Source organism: Erinaceus europaeus, chromosome 1, assembly GCF_950295315.1.
Source record: "Erinaceus europaeus chromosome 1, mEriEur2.1, whole genome shotgun sequence".
Classification (NCBI taxonomy): domain Eukaryota; kingdom Metazoa; phylum Chordata; class Mammalia; order Eulipotyphla; family Erinaceidae; genus Erinaceus; species Erinaceus europaeus.
This window is the reverse complement of record NC_080162.1, coordinates 197,229,180-197,240,250: the sequence shown is the minus strand read 5'-3', so window position 1 is coordinate 197,240,250 and position 11,071 is coordinate 197,229,180. Positions and strand designations below refer to the sequence as shown.

The 11,071-nt window shown below is 38.6% G+C and overlaps 1 non-coding gene across 1 annotated transcript; it reads left to right on the top strand.

Annotated features, from left to right (window-relative positions):
• The first annotated feature begins 9,689 nt into the window (after nucleotides 1-9,689).
• On the top strand, nucleotides 9,690-9,830 carry LOC132542639 (U4 spliceosomal RNA). Its single transcript, XR_009553605.1, has one exon. It is a non-coding gene; the product is annotated as a U4 spliceosomal RNA (small nuclear RNA).
• Nucleotides 9,831-11,071: the final 1,241 nt, after the last annotated feature.

Sequence of the window (11,071 nt, the reverse complement as noted above, 5' to 3'; positions counted from 1 at the left end):
TACTAGTGCATGACGGTGGAGGAGGACCTAGAATAGGGTTGAGAGCGTTTTACAGAAAACTGAGAAACTTTACACATGTACCAACAGCTGCATTTACTGTAAATAATTAATTCCCTGATAAAAATAAATAAACTCAAGCATAGTCAAGATGAGGGATCTGTATTATAAGCTTGATATACAATTACTATGACTTCAGATCTTGTTAGGAACTACCATTGAACCTAGCATCGTGTTCACTAGTGTAGTCACAGCCAGAAAGGCGACATGTGCACACAGGAAATATGATAGTTTGAGGCAATTTGGAGCCCATTTAGATAATGTTCCCTAGACTTCCACATGCATAACAGAGCTCATACAGAGAGCTGCATCCCAGGCTCAATTCTACACTTAATGCTTAGCATTGGGAAAATTGCACACCTTTTCAGATGCCATATTAATTAGACAGTAAATTAGATAGTGGCACTGAACCTTATCAGGCTTTATGCATTAACTAAATTCACCCACACAAGTGGTCCAGAACTGCATGCAGTTTTCCATAAGCATATAGTTGATGTTCTATGAATGACGACAAAGAGGCCAAGGTAAAATAAAAGAAAAGTGGAAGAGGTTCCCTTGGATATGTTTAGTGGAGCACTGTGCACCACTGGATATGATGGCTCCTGGGATTCAGGCTCAGACCTAGGGAGTCTGAGTTTCAGCTCTGAAGATCTGCTTTATAACCACTGGTTGTTATTTCTATTTTTGATTTATATATAAATATTGCACATAAAAGTATTTTTTCAGGAATTAAGTAATAATGAGGCTCTATTCTTCCGAGATCAGAGGAGTTCAGGGTGATATGGTCGTAGACACTGGCCTGCAAGGCTCTATTTTTAATGAGATGCTAAGGGGTAAATTTAACTGTATAATTCCTGTATATTCAACGTGCTCACTGGATGGATCACAGATGTCTATTAATTTCTCTTCTCTGAAGTAGAAGGTTTTGTTTAGCTCTGAAAATGGGAACAATTTTTTGACACCAACCTCTTGTTTAATAGTTTTGGAATAATCTATATTTCATTAAGATGATGACATATTATGCCCGGCTTCTCCCCTCCTGTGAACTAAGGCAGTGTGATTTAAGGCAGTTTAACACATGGATAGCATCTAATAAATTGGTCCTGATCGGCAGTGCTGCCTTCTATGCTCATCCTTCACTGTATAACGCCGGCCCTAACATATTTTAAAACACATCCAGAGATTTTTTTCTCCACAGAACCCTCCCCCTTCAAACCATTCCACTGAAGCAGCCAGTGCTTTTTTTTTTATAATCCACATAAAAACTTTTAGAGAAGTATAAGGCACCACAATCAATATTCATAGTGTGATTTATTGGAGGAGGAAATACACGCACTAAATCCTCCCTGTAAATCCACTGTGCAAAGCACTTAGTACAGCAATCCATCTCCTGGATATTTTAAACGGGGCATTAATAGCCTTGAAAGGTAGGATGACTGTGAATCACCTGACTATGATATAGGTAGAGACTTTATGAGCTCAAATGCTTCACCTTCTGGTCTGCTTGCTGCTCCTACTGCCCCGTGACCCTACTGCATTCATCTTAACTCAGCTGCTCTTTTTTTTTCTCCAAACGTTGGCCTATTGTATATGCCAGCCTGCTTATTATAAATTTAACAGTTTTCTTATTTTTTCTCCTTTTTTTTAATTGGATAAGATGGAGAGAAGCTGAGAAGGAAGGGGACCTAGAGAGATGGAGGCAGAGATAGACACACCTGCAGACTTGCTTCACCACTCATGAAGTGTCCTCCTTGCAGCTGAGAAGCAGGGACTAAAACCTGGGTCCTTGAACATGGAAATATGGGGGTTGACCAGATGTGCCACTACCAGGCCCCGAGGTTTTCTAGAGAATCAGGGAAATGAAGTCACAGAACTCAAGTTATGTTCCTTTCAGTTTTTTTTTTTTTTCACTTTTCCGTTTACAAGATGAACTTTTCTACACAGATTATTGTATGTTCTCCCAATGTCTATTACAAATCTGAATGACATGAGGCCAGGAGACTGCTGGGAGGATAAAACAGTCATCTTCCTTATGCGCAAGGGGCTAAGTTCAACTCCAGAACCACATGGTACCATATCAGGCATGGATGGATATCAGCGAGAGAACACCATGAGTGGCGGAGTGATGCTTTGGTCTCTCTTTATCAAACACAGAATAATAAGTGTCTTGGAGGAGGTGGTTGATTTTTATTAACTAAAACCTTATATTTATTCTAACTACAGCATCTATTAAATAAGTTAGAACAGGGCCAGTAGCTCACCTGGTTCAGCACACATGTTACAGTGCATGAGGACATGGGTTCAAGCCCCAGTCTGTGCCTGCAGAAGTGAAAGCTTCATGTGCTTTGAGAAATGATGACAGGTGTCTCTCTTTCTTCTTCCCTGTCTTTCCCTTTTCAATTTCTCTGTCCCTATCAAATAAATACATATTTTAAAAATTAATAATTCAGAATAATTGTGCTATTCTATCAGTTTTCTTTATGTTCAAGAGCAAAGTCCCTCTATTTTTTTAAACCACCCAATAACTGTTATGTCCTGGAAAGTGATGCAAAAGTGAGAATGGGGTAATCCTTGCATAAGCTGGCTAAGGGAAAGAGTCCGGGCTCACTTAACAGTGGTCTTTGTGATCACTATCAGGCCACCCTATCACCCACTGTGGGGGATAGAGGAGAATCCTAGACAAGGAATCCTTGGATTCCCCCATAGATAATATGGGCCTAGATCTCCGATAGATCAGTCTTTCTACCACTACTGGTCATACCCATTGGAATATCATTACAATCCCCTTTGTAGGTTTCTTGAGAATTGTACCCTCACTATGAAAAAGCAAGGATAGAGACTGCCCTACTCTCCCATGGGAGGCTGGGCTATCTTACTTTGCCTTGTAGTGGCCAGAAAGGCCATTGTTAAGTGAGCCAGTCTCTTACTACTTTCTTAGCTTTTGTCGTTCCTTTTTTAAATTAAATTTTTATTTACTTATTTACTTGATAAATACAGAGGGGGGTTCCCAGAAGACGGCGGACTGAGAAGCTGCTAGTGGCTTGACCTCTGATCAAATCTTTTGGAAACAGTATGATTTTCTGCCTTTAGTAGGCCAGTCAATAAGGGATCCTAGCGGTAACACCAAGGAGGTGACTATAACTTAATTTGGGTTAAGAATTAGAGTAGGGGGAGTCGGGCTGTAGCGCAGCGGGTTAAGCACAGGTGGCGCAAAGCACAAGGACTGGCATAAGGATCACGGTTCCCGGTTCGAACCCCGGCTCCCCACCTGCAGGGGAGTCGCTTCACAGGCGGTGAAGCAGGTCTGCAGGTGTCTGTCTTTCTCTCCCCCTCTCTGTCTTCCCCTCCTCTCTCCGTTTCTCTCTGTCCTATCCAAAAAAAAAAAAAAAAAGAATTAGAGTAGGGAAAAAAGGGGGGGGGGAAAGGGGGAAAAATTTTTTTTTCTTCCTTTTAATTTTCAAGCATACCTCCTTCCCGCCCCCCCCCCCCCCATAACCAGTCCTTTTCTTTACCAAATTCCTGTCCCACCAGGGAGTATCATTAATTCTAAGTCTATACCCTTCTGAAACCTCTGGCCTTTTTTCTTTCTAAGTAGCCAACCCCACCCACCTCACCCCGCATAGCTAATTAAATAATTAAAAATAAATACATTAAAAAAAAACGGGAGTCAGGCTGTAGCACAGCGGGTTAAGCGCAGGTAGCGCAAAGCACAAGGACTGGCATAAGGATCAGGGTTCGAACCCCGGCTCCCCACCTGCAGGGGAGTCGCTTCACAAGCGGTGAAGAAGGTCTGCAGGTGTCTATCTTTCTCTCCTACTCTCTGTCTTCCCCTCCTCTCTCCATTTCTCTCTGTCCTATCCAACAACAACAACAACAATAATAACTACAACAATAAAACAACAAGGGCAACAAAAAGTGAATTAATAAAATAAATATTAAAAAAAACCCTTTCCTTTCACTGCCCTTTTATGACTGTTCTTTTTCTTATCTTTTTCTTTTTTTCTCTCTCTCTTTCTTTTTTTCTTTTTCTCATTCTTGTCATCCCTTCTTCCTTAATCCTACAGCTTCCAAAGTCACAGCCCCCAGCCCCCACACCAACAAACAGTGTGCTTTTTTGAATTCACTGATACACATTTGGGAATTTCCTTTCACTGCTCTTTAATTACAGCTCTTTTTCTTATCTTTTCCCTTTTCTCTCTCTTGTCTCTCTCTCTCTCTTTTTTTAATCTTATCATACACTTCTTCCTTCTTCTTTGCCTTTCTGAATTTCTGAATTATTTTGGGGAAGAAATCTGACTCAGACTGGACTCTCTATGTGTGTATCTCTGCTCTAATTCCCTTTCCCCTCTTGTTACCGCTAGAATATACAGTGGATAGTAGATTTGCATAACTGTCTATTCTTGCTATCCCTTCTTTCTTTTCTCTTTCTTCACTGGGATTTGGTTACTAGTTTTTCACGGACTGGAAAAATTGTTTGGCTAACTGGTAACGATTAAACTGCTTCAATACTTGCTTCAGTTGCTACTGTAATAGCTGAGGTTGGTGAGTGCAATTGTCATAAAAGTATTTAGTACAGTGTTACTTGTACTCAAGACACAACAACTGAGGAACAACAGAGCATAAAAAAAAAGAAACACATAAATCAAAAAAATGGGTAGATCAAAAACAAATAAAACTGCTACTCCAATGAATGAAGACAAGAGCCCAGAAGAAACTACAAATCAGCCAGAAGTAACCATAGATAAGAAAAGTATGCAAGCAATAATAAACTTATTAATCACAGAATTGATAAATACAGAGAGAAATTGAGAGGGAAGGGGGAGATAGAGAGGGACAGATACCTGCAGTCTTGCTTCACCACTTGTGAAGCTTTCCCCCTTCAGATGCGGACTAGGAGTTTGAACCTGGATCCTTGTGCATTGTAATGTTATATATATTCACTTGAGATTAAAAAAAAGTTATTGTTGGGGCAGGCAGTGATCCACCTGATTGAACACACATATTACTTGCCTAAGCAATTTATACATGAAAGAATTAGAAATCAGGCTATAAATTCTGAATCATAAAAAATACAGTCAATGAATTCACATTATCATATGTGTTATAAGTCAGTTATAATTATTTTTTAATATTTTCTTTTTTTAGTATATTTACTTATTTTCCCTTTTGTTGCCCTTGTTTTTATTGTCACTGTTGTTATTGATGTTGTTGTTGGATAGGACAGAGAGAAATGGAGAGAGGAGGGGAAGACAGAGATGAGGAGAGAAAGTTAGACACCTGCAGACCTGCTTCACCACCTGTGAAGCAACTGCCCTGCAGGTGGGGAGCCGGGGGCTCGAACTGGGATCCTTACACTGGTCCTTGCACTTTGTGCCATGTGTGCTTAACCACTGCACTACCACCTTATTCCACAGTTATAATTTTTAAAAGATGATCTTGGAGTAGTTTTATTTTTAGTTCATTGTAATTATTTTTAATTTGTGCATTATGGAGTTAATTTTGGTAACTTCTAGTACAATGTCTAAAACTACTATATCCTCTTACAGAAGTGCTTCCTACAAACCAAGGAAATATTTCAGGGTATATGATAAGAGTTAACCTGCAGAGACTGGTTTCAAAGTTTCTGACCTTGCTTCCTACACATAAATCTATTTCATACCAGCTTTATGATTTAGGATTAATTGTCACAAAATCCAAGTCTTCTAGGACTTTAAAAGAACTTTTGAAAAGCATTATTTTAATCACTTCTTTTCTCAGATTAATATCATCAGGCTCTTCAACTTTTCTTCTCTGAGATAGTTTCCCAAACCCTCCACTCTATTAACCTTTCTCAGCCTGTAATCTAGCCTGTCAGTATCATACTATAAATGGAAATTTCTTAATAATTAGCTGGCACAATTTGTGTGTTGGGCAGCAGGGATTAGCAGCTTCCAGTGATTAAATATCACCTACATTACTTATTCCCCAGTCCTCTTTTCAGCAGCTTTTCCACAAATAAGTTCACTGGAGATATACTTTTAAGCATTCTAACAAAATTCACATCTACACAGGAGACTTTAGCATTATTCTTGAACTGATAATACTGTTTGCAAATGAACACTTTATTCATGTTAATCAGAGTAAACTCAGGAAAGGAACAATTAAAATTATAAGGAGGAAAAAATGGATTGTACTGGAGATGAACATGCTACCTGGAATAAGTCAAGAATGAAGGACTACTACCAGATGTTTTAAATCATGTGTGAAATATAGATAAGGACTAAAACTGACTTGTAAGTAGTATAGGAGTAACCAAAATGATTCTCAGAGACTTTGAAAATGATGTTCATTATCAGAGAAGATGGGTTGGTGCTTAAGGGAGTTGGTGAGGGGTTCCTTTGGTGGAATTACACAACACTTTGTGGTGCATATGGTGAGCATAGCTACACATATGTATCTGGAGCTGTGAGACTATACTCCTGGAATCTCATATTATAAACCAATGCAAATCAATTAAAAAAATAAAATAAAATAAAAACAACTACCTAGAGGTGAAGTATTAGGAAACTTCCAGATTTTAGCCACTGGATATGCTTATATGTGTTTATAATATGTTTGTGATGCATTTGTAAGTAGGCCTTAATACAGGACAGAAAGACTGAAAATATAATAAAAGATTAAGAATGTGTAGAAAGTTAAGAGATAGTGCAGGCAGGCCTTCATTGGGTGAGAACTGATAACAAGTAGAGATGGTTAAGGTCAGACTGAACTTTCACTGAGAAGGCACCTTCTGTAACCCTGGCTAAATTCTGCCCTCCTAAAAGGTACTCCCCAAACTCCCACCCCAGTGGTGCATCTTATGCTGAAGCTAAACTTTCCCAGACACAGCTCTGCAGGAAAGATAACAGTAACTAAGGCAACCAGACCTTGAGCAATGGGTCCAAGTCCCACTCCTAAACCTTAAAGCCTCTGCTTCTGTAGTGACACTTTTTGCTCTCAAGCCTGCACCCCTTATATAAGCTTGTACAGTCCCTTTGTACGAGGCCAGAGCTGCCAGAAAGATCTGAGCTCTGGGCCTATGCATAAATAAAAGGCTCCTTTCTTCCTCCACCCACCTCTACTTCAGTCATCTTGATAATTATTAGAGTTCCTTAACAGAAACATGTAATTCAGTCCATGTTTGACATATATAAACACCTGGATTACATCACTATGCACACACATAATGAACTAGAAATAACATATACATACAATTCAACTCCTAAATTTTGAGAAGATAAAGAAAAGAAAATTATAAATAAGTTAGATTTGTGATTTTGTATATTAATCCAAAGCTTTGTTTTCTAGTGGTTTTTATTCTCTCAGACTTGATATTTAAATGTCACTTATTGTCAACTTAGTACTTTTCTTTCCAGCCTCAAAATTTCCTTTAGTATTGATTGCAAATGAGATCTGATGCAACAAAAAATAAGACATTTTATTGTAAATTATCTTCTCTGGAAGGGAACACTGCATCATTTTTTTGCCTACTTTCCTTTCTAGACACACACTGCCATTCGGTATATTTTAAATATATTTACCTCTACTTTTTCTCACAGTTTATGAATAAAATGTGGAGTGTACCTTCCTTTAAAAAGCATGGAGATAGCATGATGCTTATACAAAAAGACTTACAAAGCCAAAGCTCCAAAGTCTTGGATTTAATCCTTCACACCACTGTAAGCCAGAACTGAGCAGTGCTAAGACAAAATTAATTAGTTAATTAATTAAAACAAGTATCCCTATTGATCTAGTCAGTCACTTTAGTTTGTTTCTAGTTGATTTTATTTCTTTTTTTTAAGATTTTATTTATTTATGAGAAAGATAGGAAGAGAGAGAAAGAACCAGACATCACCCTGGCACATGTGCTGCTGGGGATCAAACTCAGGACCTCACGCTTGAGAGTCCAGTGCTTTACCATTGTGCCACCTCCTGAACCACAATCGAGTTGATTTTCTGTCTGCCTTCAGCATTTTCTTAAAAATACAATTCAAGAGGCTGGCTTGTGGAGTATCTGTTTGAGGGCACATGCTACAATGATCAAGGACCCGGGTTCAAGGCCCCAGTTCCAACCTGCAAAAAGAAAGCTTTGCTTGTGGTGAAGCAGTGCTGCAGGTATCTTTCTGTCTCTCTCCCTTTTAACTAGCCCCTTCTCCCTCAATTTCTGGCTAGGTCTCTATCCAATAAATAAATACATAAATATAATTTTTAAAAATAAATACTATCCAGTTGTTTGCTACATGGTTCCCCTGTAAACACTTTCTTGTGGGGAAAGGACTTTTATCTACTGAACAGAATCCCCAGTGACAGAAGTTTAATTCAATAGATGTAGAATGCTTTGGTTATTGATAACTTTTCTTTTAGTAGTTTGAATAAATCACACAGTTGTCTTCTGGTCTTTATGTGGGGTATTATCAACATTTTTTTCTACCATAGCATCACTCAGCTCTGGCTTATAGTGGCTCAGGTGATTGAACCTGGGACTTTGGAGCCTCAGGCAGGACAGTCTCTTTGTTTAACCATTATTATATCTATGCTTACCCAGTTATGAAGGTTTCTGAGAATTTTTCATCAAGAGTATGTGTATTCAATAACGTCATAATAGTGGGCTTTATTTATCATTGCCTTCAGTTTATCCTTAGAATTTGTTGACATTTCTGTAAAACAAAAGTAATTCATCCAACAATTTAACCTTGATTTATTCAAATATTCTGCTTTTCCTCTCCCACTTACCCCAGGTGCTAGTGTAATACCTAGTGATTATATGCCAGTGTTTATGGGAGTAAAGATAATCATCTTGTGCTTCCGTGGATTCTTCAGAGGCTAAGAAAATAATTCTGATAATCAAGAGGAATAAGAAAAGAAAAAGTAAGGAGAAATTAAATAATGACATGTGTGCCTCCCACATGGTGGGTTTTGGAAAAAACCTCAAAAGAGGAAATCTATGATTCAAGTCACTCTGGTAGCCATTTTTAAATAAACTTAAATCCAGTAAACTAGGAACAAGAGAGTGCAGGGCATTTAAAAATGTAGGCTGGCTGCTGAAATAACTGTGTGTGCTGCTTTGCCATGTGTGATCCAGGTTTGAGTCCCATCCCAATACTTTGGAGGAAGCTCTGGTTCTCTCTCTCTCTCTCTCTCTCTCTCTCTCTCTCTCTCTCTCTCTCTTCTTCCTTTTTTATCTCTGTATCTTTTAAAAATGTAAGCACAGTAAACAGAGGATAAAGTGGAGAAACTAGGATCTCCTAGAAATTGAGGGAAACACCCTTATAGGAGAAAGTTACAATATCTTTCTCAAAATAAATAACAAATAAGAAATCTTTTCACAAAATATCTTTCACACACACAAAAAAAATAAGTTCTACACAGAGTTTTAGATTCTTTCCCATGAGTCAAACATTTCAAAGACCTATTTGCTATGATAGATACATATGCCTATACAACATATGGGATAGTGTAACACAGGTCTAATAATTTCTATTTCTTTTTCTTAATTTTAAAATTACTATTGCTCAAAATGGATAATCTTCATCCACCAATGTCATTAAACACGTATGTCATCTGTTCTTCTCATATTGGCTGTTTAGTATCTCTGTTAAAATATTTATATCAGCAGCTTTGCGCAGTGGCAGTATCGTAGCCAATGAGGTTTATCCGAGGTGCGATTATTGCTAGTTGAAAACTTTTCCCAATACCCCGCCGTGATAACTTGAAATACAGTTGTCATTGGCAATTTTTGACAGTCTTTATGAAGACTGAATGACACACACACAAAAAAAATATTTATATCAGCTATTCCTTTTTAGCTCTGAAATCTGGTTGGTTGATGGATTTATACTTGTGATTCAACTCTATTACTTCTCTGTTCCCAGTGGCAAGTTTTTGTTGTTGTTGTTGTTTGGTTTTTGTTTTCCTTGATTTTTGATAGACACAGAAAGAAGAGAGAGAGAGAGAGAGATACCTGGAACACTGCCCCACTACTCAGGAAGCTTCCTCTGCATGTAGGGAATGGGAATTTGATCCACCTCTCTTCCTTGGTACTGTGTGTGCTATGTGGGCCACCACTGAGCCCCAACTCTAGAATATTTACTTGACTTCTTAATAATTTTCTTCCTTATTAATCTTCTCTAATGGATGTGGTATATTGTTGCATTATTACGAATAACTCCACAGACAAGTTTCCTATCTTTTGAACATACATAAGATCGTTGCTGTCGGGCTGCGCCGCAGAGAAGAGAAAGAAGATCCGGAGCGAAGAGAGAATACAAATCTTTATTTGCGCTGGCACCTCAGAGTTGGGTGAGAGAGAAACAGGTTGGGCCATGTGGAGGTAGCAAAAATGGCCGCCTCACACAATAACCTTTCCTGCGTCTAAACACCGAAGTGAAGAGCTGGCAAGAGAATGAGGTGTGGAAGAAGAAGGGCTTTTATGGGAGTAGCTCTCAGGAGAATGGGAAGGGGAAGGAGTAACCACAGCACTCCAGGGTAGGATAATAACTCTCTTGAGAATGGGAAGGGGGAGGAGCAACCAGAGCACTGCAACCATTGTGGGGGGCAGGGGGGGATAGACAATGCCCTGAGGGCACAACATGGCGGAACAGGTGCTCTGAGAATGTCCCAACTTTCAAGGGAACTAGCAATAGCCTGAAGGGACAACATGGCAGATGTGACTGCATCTGCACAATTTCCCAGCACGTTGCTTTGAATTACTCACATAGAAATTTTACATCTGCATAATTCAGTTATAGATTCTACCAATTTACTTTTTTTCCTGAGTGGGAATAAACTTCCTTGTTCATTTGAAGTTCTTTTGGTTCAAAATTTATTGCTGACTCTAGCAGTAAAATTAATTTTTCTTCCCAGTATTTGTTACTACTATAATTTACCCTCATAGCTGCTTTTGTAATGACATTTTCTGAATTAATTCAGTCATTCCCTATGTTAGTTCTGCATGGTTATTGATCATGAAGTTTCATTAAGTTATCAGTGATTGATC